Source organism: Primulina eburnea, chromosome 18, assembly GCF_022965805.1.
Source record: "Primulina eburnea isolate SZY01 chromosome 18, ASM2296580v1, whole genome shotgun sequence".
NCBI classification, from domain to species: Eukaryota; Viridiplantae; Streptophyta; class Magnoliopsida; order Lamiales; family Gesneriaceae; genus Primulina; species Primulina eburnea.
This window is the reverse complement of record NC_133118.1, coordinates 1,368,750-1,387,790: the sequence shown is the minus strand read 5'-3', so window position 1 is coordinate 1,387,790 and position 19,041 is coordinate 1,368,750.

Sequence of the window (19,041 nt, the reverse complement as noted above, 5' to 3'; positions counted from 1 at the left end):
ACTCAAATATATCACATTATTATCGGATTCAATTGCAACTCCTGTTATACCAATGTTTGCATATTTGATCGGAATATATGAATTGAAGGGAGCGTATTGTACGTTAACCATCACTTACTGGTTCTTGCAAGCACTATAAGTGATACCTAGGGGATTACATGACGGTGATACTAGATGCTCTTACCATGATCCGATAGGTGAAATCAGACTTGAGTTCTGACATTTTTGATCAAGTGGTTGATGAAAAGAATGAAGCTAATTAGAGTAAGCCGAATAATGACAAATATTTTCCTCAATCACATGAATTTGTGAACCCACGACTAATTGTATCTCCAAAACCATTGAAGGTCATATAAGTATTGAATTCTCTATTCCCGTTGAGATAGTAAAATTCAATGAGTTGAATTTGATGTCTTACTTTGATGGAGATTAAACATATTACTTATAAAGAAATTTATAAATGTATTTCTTATTTGAAAGTTTTGGAAGTTAACTTGATAGCTAAATGACCGAGGAGAGTGCAACAGCCTTATTTACTAAAAAATTCCAAAATAGACCGCTGCTAAAATGAATCGGTGAAAAATTTTGATATTCGAAATTTTCACTTTTCATTATAGTAACGAGATTTATACCTTCGTCAAATTAGCGATGTCCAATATTCGTTCTTGATTATAATGAAGTCGCAATAATTTAATTATTAAATTTAGAGTATGTTAATTAAATATTAATTAAGTAGTTTTGACTATTGTGTAAATTTCTCATTGAATATTCCAGAATGATCTGAAATTGATAAATTAAATAATAGTTTTTAATTATATCAAATCTTATAAAAAGTTGATAAGATAAACATGAAGGGATTTCACAATGAGAAATCTCTAGATGGAGGATTCTAGAATAGTTTAGAAACTAGTCTTACATGTATTTGTTATCCACAGCTGATAACACACAACAAAGAAAATATATATTAGATTTTTATCTCACCACCGTAAAAAATCGGGAACCATCAACTCGAAGAACAAGTTTTCGGCCAAGTCACCTCCACTAGCACCGCCATGTGCCGCCACCCACCACCTCTGTTGCCGCCGTGGTTCCGGCGAACAATCTCAACGATAAATCTTTTCTAGTTTTCTACAGAAAATTACAAAAAGGACATTATATTTTACTTTCAATTGTTAAATTTGATGTTAAAATTCCCTAAAGTAATTTGTTATTTTCGTATTTCAATATACTTATGTTGCATCGTGGGGAAAGGCTTGTGTTTGTGTATATGCTAAGTAATAAAGCAAGATTTGAATACAAAGCACATCATAAATAATTTACAAATGTTTTGAGTTAGTAAAAAATGTATGTAAGCAATGGTATTTGTTTTTGTTTTCCTCCATAAATCTTATCTATAAGTACTCCTCCCTTGGCTGCATTTTCAGTCACTTTAGGACATTATAACGGCCAATTCTATCCTACTCCGGGAGATTTACTCTCCTTTACATTTTTTCTTACACATGTCTTTTTTTTTAATTATTATTATTATTACATTTCACACTAATTTAACCAAAAATCAACCAAACTAATTTCGTTTCATGTATATGACATGTGTTATATTATTATTATTATTATTATCATTATTATTATTCTCAAATTTTAAAACTTAATATTTTATATTTAAAAATTAGGTGAAATTTTTATTTTATAGTAAAAATTTTACGTTTGAGGATTGAGATTTTTATTTCTATTATTTTTTTTTTGAGCTAGAATCATAAAAATTGTAAAAAATCAATATTTTAAAATTTAATTATTATAAGAAATTTTATGTTCTATCCATTTATAAACTCTAATAAAATTATTGTAACTATTTTTAAATGCTAGACATATATATATTATTTAGTGACAGGGAGTAAATCTCCCGGAGTAGGATAGAATTGGCCCATTATAACAGAGCTTCTTTCAGCTAAAATTTCAGGGTCATGAGCTGGGGGTGTGCATCCTAGAGTTGTCTCACTTCGATCCTTGCGAGCTTGCATCATTTCGAGCTCCCTTTCGCTGGATTTAAGTACCATTGAGTTGCTCGCTTACATGTTTTCTGCTTCGAAATTCTGAGTCATCACGGGAATAATTCAGAGCTATTGTAAGTCTGATTGAATTCACAAAATATGTTTGAGGGGGAGAATTGCTAATTAATAAGCCAATTTTGAATTCAAAGACATCATTGTTGACAAATAATTAACACATATTTTGAGTTGGTTAAAAATAGTTGGTTTGATTATGTAAACAATGATGTTTTGTTTTATTTTTGTTGGAGTATGTCTCACAAAGAGTCGGATCACTCAATATAGAAGGAAAAGAAACCTATCATAGTTGGACTCAGTAACTGATAGGGAATCACAAGAATTCTTCGGCTGCAAGGACTCCTAGCTGGCAAGTGGTTGAGATAAACACAACAGCTGGACAAATGGATTTGATGATAATGAGCGAATCTTGATAAACACAGCATGGGAAAGAATCCAGGTGGCTGTGGGAACAAAAGCCGAGAGTTATAAAAGGAGAGACAATAATATATTCTTGGACACTTTTTCTTTCTGCAAAAACTTGTCAAGAACCATTAAAGGTAACATCAATAAAAGGCTTGGTTATTCTCCCGTGGATGTAGGTATTTGACCGAACCACGTAAATTCATTTGTGTCTTGTTACAAATATAATTGTTCGTAGCATTTGATTCATAGGATCGATCACGTTTAACTTTGATATTCGGTTTGAAGTTCTAGTCTTCGTTCTTAAGATACAATCAAGTTGATATCCAGAATTCTTACCAGAGGGATCGAACCATATACATAACAATTGGCGCCGTCTGTGGGAAGCGAATTCACAATGGGCTCGATGAAATATGATATCGAAAAGTTTACTGGAAGAAACGACTTCGGATTGTGGAGAATTAAGATGCGAGCAATTCTGATTCAGCAAGGACTCATCGAAGCATTAAACAGAGATGATGGATCAACTGGTTCAAGCAAGATTGATGGAACTGAAGACAGAAAAGTGAAGACCAAGATAATAGAAAAGGCACAAAGTGTTATAATTCTATGTCTCGGGGACAAACCTCTGGGAGAAGTATCCAAAGAAACAACTGCAGCAGGGATGTGGCTCAAACTCGAAAGTCTTTATATGACTAAGTCCTTGGCAAACAGATTATACATGAAACAACGGCTTTATTCATTCAAGATTCGAGAAGAAAAGAGTCTAGTCGATCAGATCGATGAATTTATAAAGATTTTGGATGATCTCGAGAATATTGAAGTTAAACTGGAAGATGAAGACAAGGCATTAATCCCGTTGAATGCTCTCCCAAAGTCCTATGAAAATTTCAGAGATGCCATGCTTTATGGCATATAACAAACAATATCTTTAGAAGAAGTCCAATCAGCCATACAATCAAAAGAACTACAAAAGAAACTGAACAACAGCGGAGAATTACATGGAGAAACTTTGATTGCACGTGGAAGGACAAAAAAGAGGACCAACAAAGGAACAAAAGACAGAACTCGGTCAAAGAGCAGAGGAGTGTATAAGTGCTTTCATTGTCACAAAGAAGGGCATTTTAAAAAGGACTGCCCTGACAGGAAGAAAAGAACTCAAGACAGACCCTTGAACGATGGAGAAGCAACAGTAGCCGCAGATGGATATGACTCAGCTGAAGTACCAGCCATAGCTGAACATGATTCCACTAAAGAATGGATCCTGGACACAGGCTGCACATTCCACATGTGTCCCTCTAAATCTTGGTTTGAGAAACTTGAAGAATCCGATCAAGGACTCGTTCTTCTGGGGAATGACAAATCATGCAAAGTCAAAGGAATAGGCACAATTTGATTAAGGATGGAAGATGGAATAGACCGAATCTTACTAGATGTAAGGTATGTTCCAGAATTAAAACGAAACATGATTTCACTTGGCACTCTTGAATCATCTGGCTACTCCTTTAAATCTTAGAAGGGCTGCATCAAAGTAACAAAGGGCTCACTGGTTATAATGAAAGCAATAAGACAAAACTCACTATACATACTTCTGGGTAACACAGTAGTTGGAGGAGCCTCAATGATACAAATCAAACAAGACACATCCAAGCTGTGGCATTTAAGGCTTGGACATGTGAGTGAAAGAGGCTTAACTGAACTGTCAAGACAGAATCTGCTAGGTGGAGACAAGATTCAAGGTCTAGAATCTTGTGAGTACTGCATACTGGGGAAAGCTAAAAGAGTTCAGTTTGGGGTCGGAAAACATAATACAACTCAACCTCTTGAATATGTCCATTTTGACTTATGGGGACCCTCTAAAACTACACCACACGGAGGGGGAAGATACTTCATGACAATAATAGATGATTACTCAAGAAGAGTGTGGGTATATATATTGAAGTCCAAGAATGAAGCATACATTAAGTTCAAGGAATGGTTACTGTCAGTTGAAAACAAACTGGACAAGAAACTTAAGTATCTAAGAACTGACAATGGGTTGGAGTATTTGTCAGAGCAATTCAAGGAGTTATGCAGGCAGAAAGGCATTACAAGACACATGACAGTAGCAGGAACTCCACAACAGAATGGCCTGGTGGAACGTATGAATCGTACAATACTTGAAAGAGTTAGGGCCATGATATTGAATGCTGGCTTACCAAAGACTTTCTGGGGTGAGGTAGTCACCACTGCCTGTTATCTAATCAATAGGTGTCCATCAACTGCTTTAAACTTCAAGACCCCAATGGAACTCTGGAAAGGATCTCCTACAGATTATTCAAACTTGAGAGTATTTGGATGCTTAGCATATGCGCATATAAAACAAGATAAATTGGATGCGAGGGCTCTTAGGTGTATTTTTATCAGATATCCAGAAAGTGTAAAGGGCTATAAAGTCTGGAATCTCGAGCTCACAGGACCTCGATGCTTTAACTCAAGGGACATAACATTTGATGAATCCAAAATGGGATACACCTACAGAACCAAAAATTCCTGGACAGAAGGAATGAATGACTCAGGCTTACAAATTGAGGTGGAGAATCAAAGAGAGGAAAAGAAGCAAGAAGCTGAAAAACATCATGAAGATGATAATGATCAAAGAAACATAGAACAAGAAAGACAACCAGAAGGAAAAGATAATAGTTACATGCTTGCTAGGGATCGAGTAAGGAGAGAAATAAGACCACCACAAAAATTTGCACAAGCTGATATAGTCTCATATGCACTCGCAATAGCAGAACAAGTGGAGCACTCAGAACCAACCTCTTACAAGGAAGCCATCACTACCAAGGAAAAGGACAAATGGCTTGATGCAATGAAGGAAGAGATTAGTTCACTAAAGAAGAACAACACTTGGCAGCTAGTAAACAAACCACATGGTCAAAGAGTTGTTGGATGCAAGTGGATTTTTAAAGTAAAAGAAGACTCTTCCACTGACACACCAACTAGATTCAAGGCTAGGCTTGTAGCAAAAGGATTCATGCAAATAGAAGGTGTGGACTTTCATGAAATATACTCACCTGTTGTGAAACACTGCTCGATAAGGATAATGCTTGCATTAGTCACACATATGGACCTTGAACTCGAGCAACTCGATGTAAAGACCGCGTTTCTTTATGGAGAACTCGAAGAAACCATTTTTATGGAACAACCGGAGGGTTACATAAAAACTGGATATGAGAATAAGGTATGTTTGCTGAAGAAGTCATTGTATGGCTTGAAACAGAGTCCCAGACAATGGTACAAACGAATTGATGAATTCATGACTCGAATATCCTTCACAAAAAGTAAATTTGACAGCTGCGTGTACATAAAAAAGGTGGACAACAACATAAGAACCCTTATATTGTTATATGTAGACGACATGCTAATTGCCAATGTCAACAAAGAAGAGCTTAAAACTCTTAAACGCATGTTACGGTCTGAATTTGAAATGAAGGAATTGGGGGAAACAAAGAGGATATTGGGTATGCAGATCAAAAGAGACAGGAGATTGAAGAGGTTGTTCTTAAGCCAAGAATCTTATATCAGAAAAGTGCTACGACGGTTTAAAATGCATATGTCCAAGGAAGTGTCAACACCACTAGGACAACACTTCAAACTTTCATATGATCAATCACCTAAAAGTTATGAACAACAGGAAGAAATGAAATATATCCCATATTCTAGTGGAGTAGGCAGTGTGATGTATGGTATGGTGTGCAGCCGACCGGATCTAGCTTATGCCATAAGTGTAGTATGAAGATTCATGGAAAACCCTGGAAAAATGCATTGGGAAGCACTGAAATAGATCCTAAGTGTCACACCCTTACTCTATACTTGACATGATTAATGATACTTATACTTGTAATCAAAATAAGGTTTGAATGATATAACTATAGTATGAAGTAAATCAAAACAAGAGGCATCACTTTGATGGTTTATAAAAATTTTGGCATGATGTCCCTATATTTTGTATACACCAAAACTCAAGCAATACTATTCATACACATTTATAAACATATTCTCATATACCAACATACTTTGTATCATCATACATAACATGGAACTTGTTTCAAAGCCTCATATAAAATTTACTACAATACATATGCGGAAGCTATACAATAAGAAGTCCCGGTTCTTGTCGAGGTAGGGCACATCACTAGCATCCATTGGCGAACCGGCATCCTAGGCATCTTCACTAGCTGATCCTGTAACATATGAGCTACGTGAGTTTATAAAACTCAATAAGTTGGAACTTGTACGTATCAATATGCTTCGAAGGAACATACATATCAAGTCGTGATCAATAATGAATCTTAAAAACATGTCATACCGTAGCATATATTCAATGTTCATTTTGTACTTGAGCCTCATTAGTTGACCTGTACTACTGTGCTTGCTTTATTATATAGCTACTACTGTGTTGGACGTCAGGGAGCAACCTTTGGCAACCCCACGCCCCATGAACATATATTGGCCAATAGCTTTGGTGGAATTAAAACCACCCATGATGTCAACAAGCTCTATATCATGTAAAAATCAGTCATTTTCCTTTCATGTTCATGTTCTTGTTCTTGACATAGCACCCATCTTCAATATTCATGAGTTCCTTACATATTTAATACATAACAATGGAATATGGTGCTATGTTTCAACAATAAATATACTAACAATGTACATATATCAATAATCAATGAGAATCATTTGAAATCATTATATTACTCATGTATTACTTCAAGAACATGCCAACTTACCGTCCAAGCGTACGAATACTTGTTTGAGACGATGTATCTCGCTCCTATACTGTCAAATATATCAAAAATCCATTCACTATATCTATATGGTCTTATACATGTATAACAACCATTAAAAAGATGAAAACTTACAACTCTAAGATGCTCTTGGGATGGAGAACCAAATTATAACTTCAATTGATGAAGGAAATGAAGAAAGGAGCTTTGGGGGATGTTTTCTAGACTTTTCTCTCGAGTTTGGCTGAAGAAGAGGTGAAAGAAACTGATGGAAATGATCAGAACTTCGAAACTTATCTTCATATATATTAGGCGGCGCTCGGGCGGTAGTTTTCTACCGCTCGAGCTCGGAATGTTCTGTCCAAAAGGTCAAATTTTGGTGCACTGGCGCTCGGGCGGTCATTTATTACCGCTCGGGCGCCACACTCTCGGGAAAAATACTTAACTTGCAATGTACCGGCGCTCGGGCGGTAAAATCTTACCGCTCGGGCGCCACCTGTTCTGCCTCTGCGCACTACTACGTCAAAGATTGCTCCAGAAACGTCTCTTCCGTTCATAATCTGGAAAAGTGGTAAACTATGAAGTTGTAGCTCTATGTCTTGGCTTGAATCTCCCACTGGTTTCAGGTCATTTGGAGGTCTGAGTAAAAAGTTATGCCCATTCTCCCAACATGTGTCATTGTAGGAGTGACGATACACACAACTCACTTCGGGGCGTTTTTGGCTTGTCTTCCACAATGATTTGGACAAAACCCAAAACGTGAAAGTTGTAGCATTATATCTTAGCTTTCTAAGGGTTAAGGCCTCACACAATTTGGATCAATATTCAAATCATTATGCTAAAACCCGTACGAACTACCATATTTGCATCTCATTTCCTACCAACTTCATAACACTACTTCTACCTACACATCTTACTATCACTATTTTAACACATATTCATTCTCAATATACCATGGACAATATAAAAATCATGTTCAATCTCAATATTGATACCTCAATCATCATGTGAAATCTAATGAGCTAAATAACTACATAATAAACGACATAAACACATTATTATCATTTGTACGAGTAACCGGGCATTACAATTCTCCCCTCCTTCAAAGAATTTCGTCCTCGAAATTTGACGTACCATATAGTTTGGGATATCTCTGTTGAATGTCGTCTTCTCGCTCCCAATTTGCTTCTTCGATTGCATGATTTCGCCATAACAGTTTCACCAAGGGTATTTCCTTGCCTCGTAATACTTTTGATTTCCTATCGAGGATTTGGACTGGTCGTTCTTCATACGAGAGATTCGATGCAAGCTTCAATGGTTCGTAATGAAGAACGTGAGAAGGATTGGCCAAATACTTTCGTAGCAAGGAAACATGAAAAACGTTATGAACATTGGATAAGTTCGGTGGTAAAGCAACTCGGTAGGCCCTGTCTCCTATCCTTTCCAAGATTTCAAATGGACCGATATATTTTGGACTCAATTTTCCCTTCTTACCAAAACGCAAAATGCCCTTCAGTGGTGATATCTTTACAAATACATGGTCACCAACCTGAAATTCCAATCGACGACGTCGCACATCAGCATAGCTTTTCTGTCGACTCTGGGCAGTGTGCATTCTTTCTCTGATCTTGGTTACCAATTCAGCTGTCTGTTGTACCAATTCAGGGCCTAACAATTTCCTTTCTCCTATTTCATCCCAATGTACTGGAGATCGACATTTTCTACCATATAATGCAGTATATGGTGCCATTCCAATACTTGACTGATAGCTATTGTTATATGTAAACTCAGCCAACGGTAGTTTACTGTCCCAACTACCTGGGAAGTCAATAGTACATGCCCTCAACATATCTTCTAAGATCTGATTCACTCGTTCTGATTGTCCATCAGTTTGAGGGTGGAATGCTGTGCTGAATGACAATCGAGTTCCCATAGCATGATGCAAGCTTTTCCAAAATGCAGATGTAAATTTGGGATCTCTATCTGATACAATGGACACTGGGATGCCATGAAGCCTCACTATCTCCTTGATGTATTCTTCAGCATATTGATTCATCGTGTATGTGGTCTTCACCGGAAGAAAGTGAGCTGACTTTGTAAGTCGATCCACAATAACCCATATAGCATTGAATCCTCTTTGTGTTCTTGGCAAACCAAGAATGAAATCCATCGTGATGTGTTCCCATTTCCACTCAGGAATGGGTAGCGGTTTTAGGAGCCCTGCTGGTCTTTGATGTTCAATCTTGACCTGTTGACAAGTTAGACATTGTGCAACAAATTGAGCAATGTCTTTTTTCATACCTGGCCACCAAAATAATGGTTTCAAATCCTTGTATATTTTAGTGCCTCCTGGATGGATCGAATAGGGAGTAGCATGAGCATCAATAAGAATGTCGGTTCTGGTCGTTCCTTGTTTTGGTACACACAGTCTCCCTCGATATGTCCATATTCCTTCTCCATTCAATTCAAAGTTTGAATGTCCTTTATCTTCATCTCGCTGTCTCAATTGCTGTAATTCATTATCTGTATTTTGTTCGACCTTGATCCTGTCTGCAAGTGTTGGTCGAACTATGAGAGATGATAATTTGATTGTAGATCCCTTTGGAATAACATCAAGCTTCAAGTTCTGCAAATCCCATAGGATTTGTTCTTGTACTTGCATTGCAGCAATAGAACTGGACTTTCGACTTAACGCATCTGCAACAACATTGGCTTTGCCTGGATGATAATTAATAACACAATCGTAATCCTTCACCAATTCCAACCAACGTCGTTGTCTCATATTCAGTTCTTTTTGCGTGAATAAGTATTTCAGACTCTTGTGGTCTGTGTAAATTTCACACCGTTCACCATACAGATAATGGCGCCATATTTTCAATGCAAATACCACTGCTGCCAGTTCTAAATCATGTGTGGGATAGTTCTTTTCATATTCTTTCAATTGCCTAGAGGCATAAGCAATCACCTTCCCGTGTTGCATCAAGACTGCTCCTAAACCTTGTTTCGAAGCATCACTGTACACAACAAAATCTTCGGATCCTTCTGGAATAGCAAGGACCGGTGCTGAAGTCAATTTTGCCTTTAACTCTTGAAAACTGCGATCACATGCTTCGTCCCATACAAATCTCACATTCTTTCGAGTTAAAGCAGTCAAAGGCAATGCTATCTTAGAAAATCCCGCTATAAACCGACGGTAATAACCAGCTAGCCCAAGAAAACTGCGTACCTCGGTAACAGTGGTAGGTCGTAGCCAGTTATTAACAGCTTTAATCTTACTTGGATCCACTGATATGCCTTCTTTTGAAATGATATGACCCAAGAATGCTACTTGTTCAAGCCAAAATTCACATTTCTTCCATTTGGCATATAAATGTTTATCCTTCAAAGTCTGCAAAACTAATTGCAAATGTTCTCGATGCTCCTCTACAGTTCGTGAGTAGAATAAAATATCATCTATAAACACAATCACGAACTTGTCTAGGAATGGCTTGAAAATTCAGTTCATTAGATCCATAAATGCAGCTGGTGCATTCGTTAGTCCAAATGGCATTACAAGAAATTCATAATGCCCGTACCTGGTTCGGAAGGCAGTCTTAGAAATATCATCTGACTTCACTTTTAATTGATGATAGCCTGATCGTAAATCAATCTTCGAAAAGATGGCAGCTCCTTGTAATTGATCAAACAAATCATCAATTCTGGGGAGTGGATACTTATTCTTGATTATCACTTTGTTCAACTCCCTATAATCGATACACAGACGGAGGGTACCGTCTTTCTTTTTAACAAACAAAACAGGTGCACCCCACGGTGAAAAGCTCGGTCTAATAAACCCTTTATCAAGCAACTCCTGTAACTGTTCTTTCAGTTCTTTCATTTCTGTAGGAGCTAATCGATAAGGAGCTTTGGAGATCGGATGAGTTCCTGTCACAACATCAATTACAAATTCGATCTCTCTATCTGGGGGTAAGCTTGTTACATCATCAGGAAATACTTCTGGAAATTCACAAACGACATCTGTATCTTTTAGTTCACGAACCGGTGGATCAATAACTAAAACAGATGCTAAATATCCTTGACACCCCTTCTGTAATAATTTACAAGCCTTCATACAAGAGATTATCCGAAGAGGTAAGGATATACCTGCACTTGCTACTGTGAATGGTTCAGCTCCTACTGGTGCAAACTTGATCATATTCAGGCCACAGTCAATATTAACTCTGTACTTCGAGAGCCAATCCATTCCCAATATCACATCAAAATCGTTCATTTTCAAAACAATCAATTCAGCATACATCTGATGGCCTTGGACATATATTGGACATCCTCGCACAATCTGATCTGTCTATAATTCTTGCCCGGAAGGTAAGGCTATGGCGAGTTGTGTCTCTAGTGTACTTGCTGTAATGCCCAATATCTTTACAAATGATTCCGAAATAAAGGAATGTGTGGCTCCTGAATCTAGTAAAACAATAGCAGTAATACCAGAAATCAAGAACATACCGGTGATTATCGATGTATCCGCATCCACTTCTTCTTTGGTCATGGAGAAAAGGCGTCCCTGTACTTTCTCAGAACTTCCTGGACAATTCTTGGCGAGATGTCCTGGCTTCTTGCAACGATAACAGACATTAGAACCCTGCATACACTCCCCGCCATGGAGTTTGCCACATTTAGGACAAGGTGGCCTGTCCTGTTCTTTACGTGGAGGGGGACCCTTGCCACGGGGTTCCTCTGGTCGAGCACCTTTGCTATCGATCTTTTTGCCTTGTCATGTTCCTTGGCTCTTCTGAAAGTACTGCTGCCTTCGTTGTTGCCTGTCCCTGTCAATGTCATGTTCATCTTGTTCTGCCATAAGTGCTCTTTCTACTATCTCCCCATACGTAGCAACTTTCGACATTCGTACATCTCTTTTAATTTCAGAGCGAAGTCCCCTCATGAAGTGTTCGCCCTTACTTGTGTCATCTTGTGCAATATATGGTACATATTGGACTCCGGCCTCAAATTGTTGTATGTATTCTGTCATTGCCATAGTTCCTTGCTTCAGGTTAAGGAAGTCGCTGTATTTCTTAGCTCGTACGTCTTTACTGAAATACTTGTTGTAAAACACGGTTTTGAAAGTTCCCCATGTCAGTGGTCCAACCGGTAATGCCACTTTTGCACTTTCCCACCATATTCTTGCATGTTTTGTTAAGAGAAAGATGGCACAAGTCACTTGGTCAGCATCATCCATATGAAGGTAGGAGAAGATGGACTCCAATGACTTAATCCACTCTTCTGCTACTGATGGATCGGTGCTTCCCATGAATTCCGGAGGATTCAAACGTCTAAAACGATCATATACGTCTGTTTGAACAAGCACATGTCTGTGTACTATGGCTTGAGCTTGTGCCTGTTCATGAGTAGTCCGTTGCATCTCCAGTAGCTGCTGGATTTGTTCACCATGGACCTTTGCTTGTTGTTGGAGTAATTGGGCGAAGTCATCTACAGGTTGTGGCGCACTACCTTCACCTTCGACTGCTGGGGCCTTGCCCTTAGATGACTCTCCCTCATGTACTTTACGTTTCGGTGGCATCGTCGCTTATCTTAACCTGCATGTAGGTCACGTAGAAACACATAACTTAGCATAAACTATGGAATACAAAGATACTTACTTGCCAAGTTCTCCATATGGATGAAGTGCAGTGTCTTCCCTGTCAAAGAACCGTGGGCTCTGATACCATAAAAATTGTCACACCCTTACTCTATACTTGACATGATTAATGATACTTATACTTGTAATCAAAATAAGGTTTGAATGATATAACTATAGTATGAAGTAAATCAAAACAAGAGGCATCACTTTGATGGTTTATAAAAATTTTGGCATGATGTCCCTATATTTTGTATACACCAAAACTCAAGCAATACTATTCATACACATTTATAAACATATTCTCATATACCAACATACTTTGTATCATCATACATAACATAGAACTTGTTTCAAACCCTCATATAAAATTTACTACAATACATATGCGGAAGCTATACAATAAGAAGTCCCGGTTCTTGTCGAGGTAGGGCACATCACTAGCATCCATTGGCGAACCGACATCCTAGGCATCTTCACTAGCTGATCCTGTAACACATGAGCTACGTGAGTTTATAAAACTCAATAAGTTGGCACTTGTACGTATCAATATGCTTCGAAGGAACATACATATCAAGTCGTGATCAATAATGAATCTTAAAAACATGTCATACCGTAGCATATATTCAATGTTCATTTTGTACTTGAGCCTCATTAGTTGACCTGTACTACTGTGCTTGCTTTATTATATAGCTACTACTGTGTTGGACGTCAGGGAGCATCCTTTGGCAACCCCACGCCCCATGAACGTATATTGGCCAATAGTTTTGGTGGACTTAAAACCACCCATGATGTCAACAAGCTCTATATCATGTAAAAATCAGTCATTTTCCTTTCATGTTCATGTTCTTGTTCTTGACATAGCACCCATCTTCAATATTCATGAGTTCCTTACATATTTAATACATAACAATGGAATATGGTGCTATGTTTCAACAATAAATATACTAACAATGTACATATATCAATAATCAATGAGAATCATTTGAAATCATAATATTACTCATGTATTACTTCACGAACATGCCAACTTACCGTCCAAGCGTACGAATACTTGTTTGAGACGATGTATCTCGCTCCTATACTGTCAAATATATCAAAAATCCATTCACTATATCTATATGGTCTTATACATGTATAACAACCATTAAAAAGATGAAAACGTACAACTCTAAGATGCCCTTGGGATGGAGAACCAAATTATAACTTCAATTGATGAAGGAAATGAAGAAAGGAGCTTTGGAGGATGTTTTCTAGACTTTTCTCTCGAGTTTGGCTGAAGAAGAGGTGAAAGAAACTGATGGAAATGATCAGAACTTCGAAACTTATCTTCATATATATTAGGCGGCGCCCGAGGCGGCGCTCGGGCGGTAGTTTTCTACCGCTCGAGCGCGGAATGTTCTGTCCAAAAGGTCAAATTTTGGTGCACTGGCGCTCGGGCGGTCATTTATTACCGCTCGGGCGCCACACTCTCGGGAAAAATACTGAACTTGCAATGTACTGGCGCTCGGGCGGTAAAATCTTACCGCTCGGGCGCCACCTGTTCTGCCTCTGCGCACTACTTCGTCAAAGATTGCTCCAGAAACGTCTCTTCCGTTCATAATCTGGAAAAGTGGTAAACTATGAAGTTGTAGCTCTATGTCTTGGCTTGAATCTCCCACTGGTTTCAGGTCATTTGGAGGTCTGAGTAAAAAGTTATGCCCATTCTCCCAACATGTGTCATTGTAGGAGTGACGATACACACAACTCACTTCGGGGCGTTTTTGGCTTGTCTTCCACAATGATTTGGACAAAACCCAAAACGTGAAAGTTGTAGCATTATATCTTAGCTTTCTAAGGGTTAAGGCCTCACACAATTTGGATCAATATTCAAATCATTATGCTAAAACCCGTACGAACTACCATATTTGCATCTCATTTCCTACCAACTTCATAACACTACTTCTACCTACACATCTTACTATCACTATTTTAACACATATTCATTCTCAATACACCATGGACAATATAAAAATCATGTTCAATCTCAATATTGATACCTCAATCATCATGTGAAATCTAATGAGCTAAATAACTACATAATAAACGACATAAACGCATTATTATCATTTGTACGAGTAACCGGGCATTACACTAAGATACTTGAAGGGATCGCCTGAATTGGGATTATGGTTTGAAAGACAAGAAGATGTAACCCAACCAGTAAAAGGATTCGTTGATTCTGACTATGCTGGAAGCCTAGATACCAAAAAATCAATAACCGGTTTCATCTTCACTCTATTTGGTACGGCAATCAGCTGGACAGCAACACTTCAATCGGTTGTTGCCCTGTCTACCACCGAGGCAGAATATATAGCCCTCACCGAAGCCATCAAAGAAGCTATGTGGCTCAAAGGGCTAATAAGTGAACTTGGAATAGAACAAGATTGTTTGACAGTACATTGTGATAATCAAAGTGCCATTCACCTTACCAAACACCAAATTTATCATGAAAGATGTAAGCACATTGATGTTAAACTACATTTTGTGAGGGATGTTCTATCAAAGGGAGATGTCAAAGTTGAGAAGATCTCCACAAAAGACAATCCAGCTGATGCTATGACAAAAGCTCTACCACAAACCAAGTTCAAACATTGTCTGAACTTGGTTAATATTTTGGTAAGAAGATGACCCGAAAGGGGATGTAGAGTAGCCAACCTTTGAAGACAAGGTGGAGATTGTTGGAGTATGTCTCACAAAGAGTTGGATCACTCAATATAGAAGGACAAGAAACCTATCATAGTTGGACTCAGTAACTGATAGGGAATCACAAGAATTCTTCGGTTGCAAGGACTCCTAGCTGTCAAGTGGTTGAGATAAACACAACAGCTGGACAAATGGATTTGATGATAATGAGCGAATCTTGATAAACACAGCATGGGAAAGAATCCAGGTGGCTGTGGGAACAAAAGCCGAGAGTTATAAAAGGAGAGACAATATATTCTTGGACACTTTTTCTTTCTGCAAAAACTTGTCAAGAACCATTAAAGGTGACATCAATAAAAGGCTTGGTTATTCTCCCGTGGATGTAGGTCTTCGACCGAACCACGTAAGTTCGTTTGTGTCTTGTTACAAATATAATTGTTCGTAGCATTTGATTCATAGGATGGATCACGTTTAACTTCGATATTCGGTTTGAAGTTCTAGTTTTCGTTCTTAACATACAATCAAGTTGATATCCAGAATTCTTACCAGAGGGATCGAACCATATACATAACAATTTTCTTTCTCAAATCTCACCTATAAATACTTATTCATCCTTCATCACACCAAAACACACAATCTTTTCTTCTACAGTTACACTTGTAGAAGTGAAATAGATGATTCAATGTGAGATTTTTTAAAGAGCGTTACCCTTGAAAGAAATATGATTGGTGAAGAGAAAATGATTATTAAAATCAGAGTGCTATGAGTGAACTTATTTGTATTATCAATTCTCTTGTTTTCTTTGTTATCAATAAAGAAGTAATCTCTATGAGAGTTCTAGAGTAGACGTAGCCCAATATTGAGATGAACTACTATAAATGTTGGTGTAAATCTTATTCAGTTGTTGATTATACTTATGATGCGATGTTATCTCAAATTTATGTTTATTTCCTAATATCTCAATTATAAATACTAATCCAAAATTTCAACAAAACCTCGAGTGGAACATAAAATTAAGATACATTCAATTTAGCACAAGATCATTTCTCAATATATATTTTTCATAGCACATCAATCTTCAGCTTGTAGATTTAAACTAAGATTTCTTAATTTCATGTATAAACATTATGACATATCACTTCATAACGGTTGTTTCAAGTAATTAGTATATTTGTATTAATATCTAAGCACAATATTCCTATCAATTGTAGCTAATACTCGGAAATGAGCACAATATTATTACCGGAAATGAACAAAACTAGAGAAATTCAAATACGAAAATTAGGTGTGTCAAAATCAGACACGACCAATCAACTCGATACGGTGCAACCCGAAAAAAATCAGCTTTGAGTTTGTGATTTTCGGGTTCGGGTCAGATCGGGTTGGACCCAATATTTGACCCAAAAAAATTATCGGGTTGGGTTGGGTTGTGTTCGGTTGGGTTCGAGTTGAATCGAAAATTTTAATTTTTTTTTAAAAAATAATTAATAAATATTGACTACACTTTTATACATTATATGTCTTGAAGTTGGCCAGTAAAACCGGTTATAATTGCTTGAGCAATCTGCCTATCATTATTACCTTTAATTTTTGCGGCAGAAGAGTATATTAACATTTGTTTAATAACAGTTTTAATCTGATATTCAGATTTCCCATCTATATTCCATTCAGTAATGGCTTCGCCATTAAACTGAACATAATCTTTCTTTTCTTCAATTTGAAGATCTATAGGTGTTGCCTTTTTATAAAAAGGTTTTACAATTGATACTTTATGCATTTTATTAATCTGCATTTCATCTTCAGAAGAACTTGAAGAATTTTCAAGTTGTTCATCTTTGGTAATTAACGAAATAGAACCTTTTTATTTAATATTAATTTTTTTAGACTTTCAAATTTAAATCATATATATGAGGGATATTTTGTTATTAAGTGTTTAAATTAAAATATAATTTTTTTGAATTTTATTTAATTTTCTTATAAAAAAATTCAAAATCCGGTTGATTCTGGTTCGGGTTGGCTCGTCTTCGGGTTTAGCAATTTTTGAATAGTACTATTGCTCAACCCGACTCAAGCCACCCGAATTGATACCCTTAACGAAAATGAAAGATCGATTTACCTTGACCCATCATTTCTCTTCCCTCTCTTATTTAATTTGTCGGTGCCTTGGGTTATAGCGACAAGGAAGAGAGAACAAATCTCTACAAATCTTGACTCCGGAGTAAACAGATAATCCAAATAATGAAAGTTACGTGTAATTAATTGAAAACCAATTAAGATAATTTGCATGACTTTGAATCTTCCCTGAGTCAATTCCATTGGTAAAGTGACGACTCAATATTTGTCTTGTATTTTCAACAGTAATGAATTGAAAGCAATCTATAATTGACATTAGAAATCGTTTGTTTTCAGAAATATGCATTAACTCATAACACATCTTTATTTCTTTATGTGAGCACTCGGATTTTTCGGAGAAAATAACTTAAGCAATGAAAATCATATTTTTACACTTAAACGTTCAGCTCAAATAGTTCAAGTAGTTTAACTCGAAAGAAGTCGATGCGATATAAACTTGCATGGAGCGGAATGTAGTAACTCATGCGTACAAACCCCAAACTCCTCAACTCGATTATTTAGCTCAAACAATAGTGTGTTTGAAATTGGAGAATTGATCTCTTGGAGTGACGATTATTGGCCATGTAGTACATTTTTTACGAACAAACATAATTTTTGGTGTTGATCTTTTCTTCGTTTTCGATTAATTCTTTCAAAACATTTTTATATAATGTAACATCACTAATTTCCAGAGAACATAGGCGCTCTGTCATGAGTGAGATGTAAGTATCGTAAGACATCTCCAACCACAAAATCTATTTCAGTGCAAGTTTTGTATTAAAATATTGTGATTCCTGCACAAAATACAATATTCATCTCCAATTAATTTACTTCAAATCTGACACCAAAATGAATATTCTCGAAATATTCTTTTTATTTTACATATATCAATTCTCATCTTTTATTTAATACCTTTTTTTACTAATTTAACAATATATTTATGAGTATTGTTTTTATTATTATATTATTAATAAATGTAAATAATATACTTGGATAATCGTTTCGTTTTTTAAAGTTACATTATACTATATGCAAATATATATATATATAGACATTTACATCTAACAATAATATGGGAAAATAATATTCCATTTGGTCAAGTTTTAAACAAATCTTTTACGATCATATTTGGGGCATTACAATTTTTTTTTCTTCTCAAATTACATATCACTTTATTTATTTATTTATTATCTTTGTATCATCTACAACGATTGATCTCTAGAAAGGTCAAATGAATGTAGTGTCAATCTCGAAAAGAAATAAAGTATTGTAGACTTCTAAAAGATACCGAAGACCGAACAGAAACCAATTAACGATGTTGTGAGACATTACAACAAGTAAAACTAAAACAGTAAAACAAACCGACGATACATTA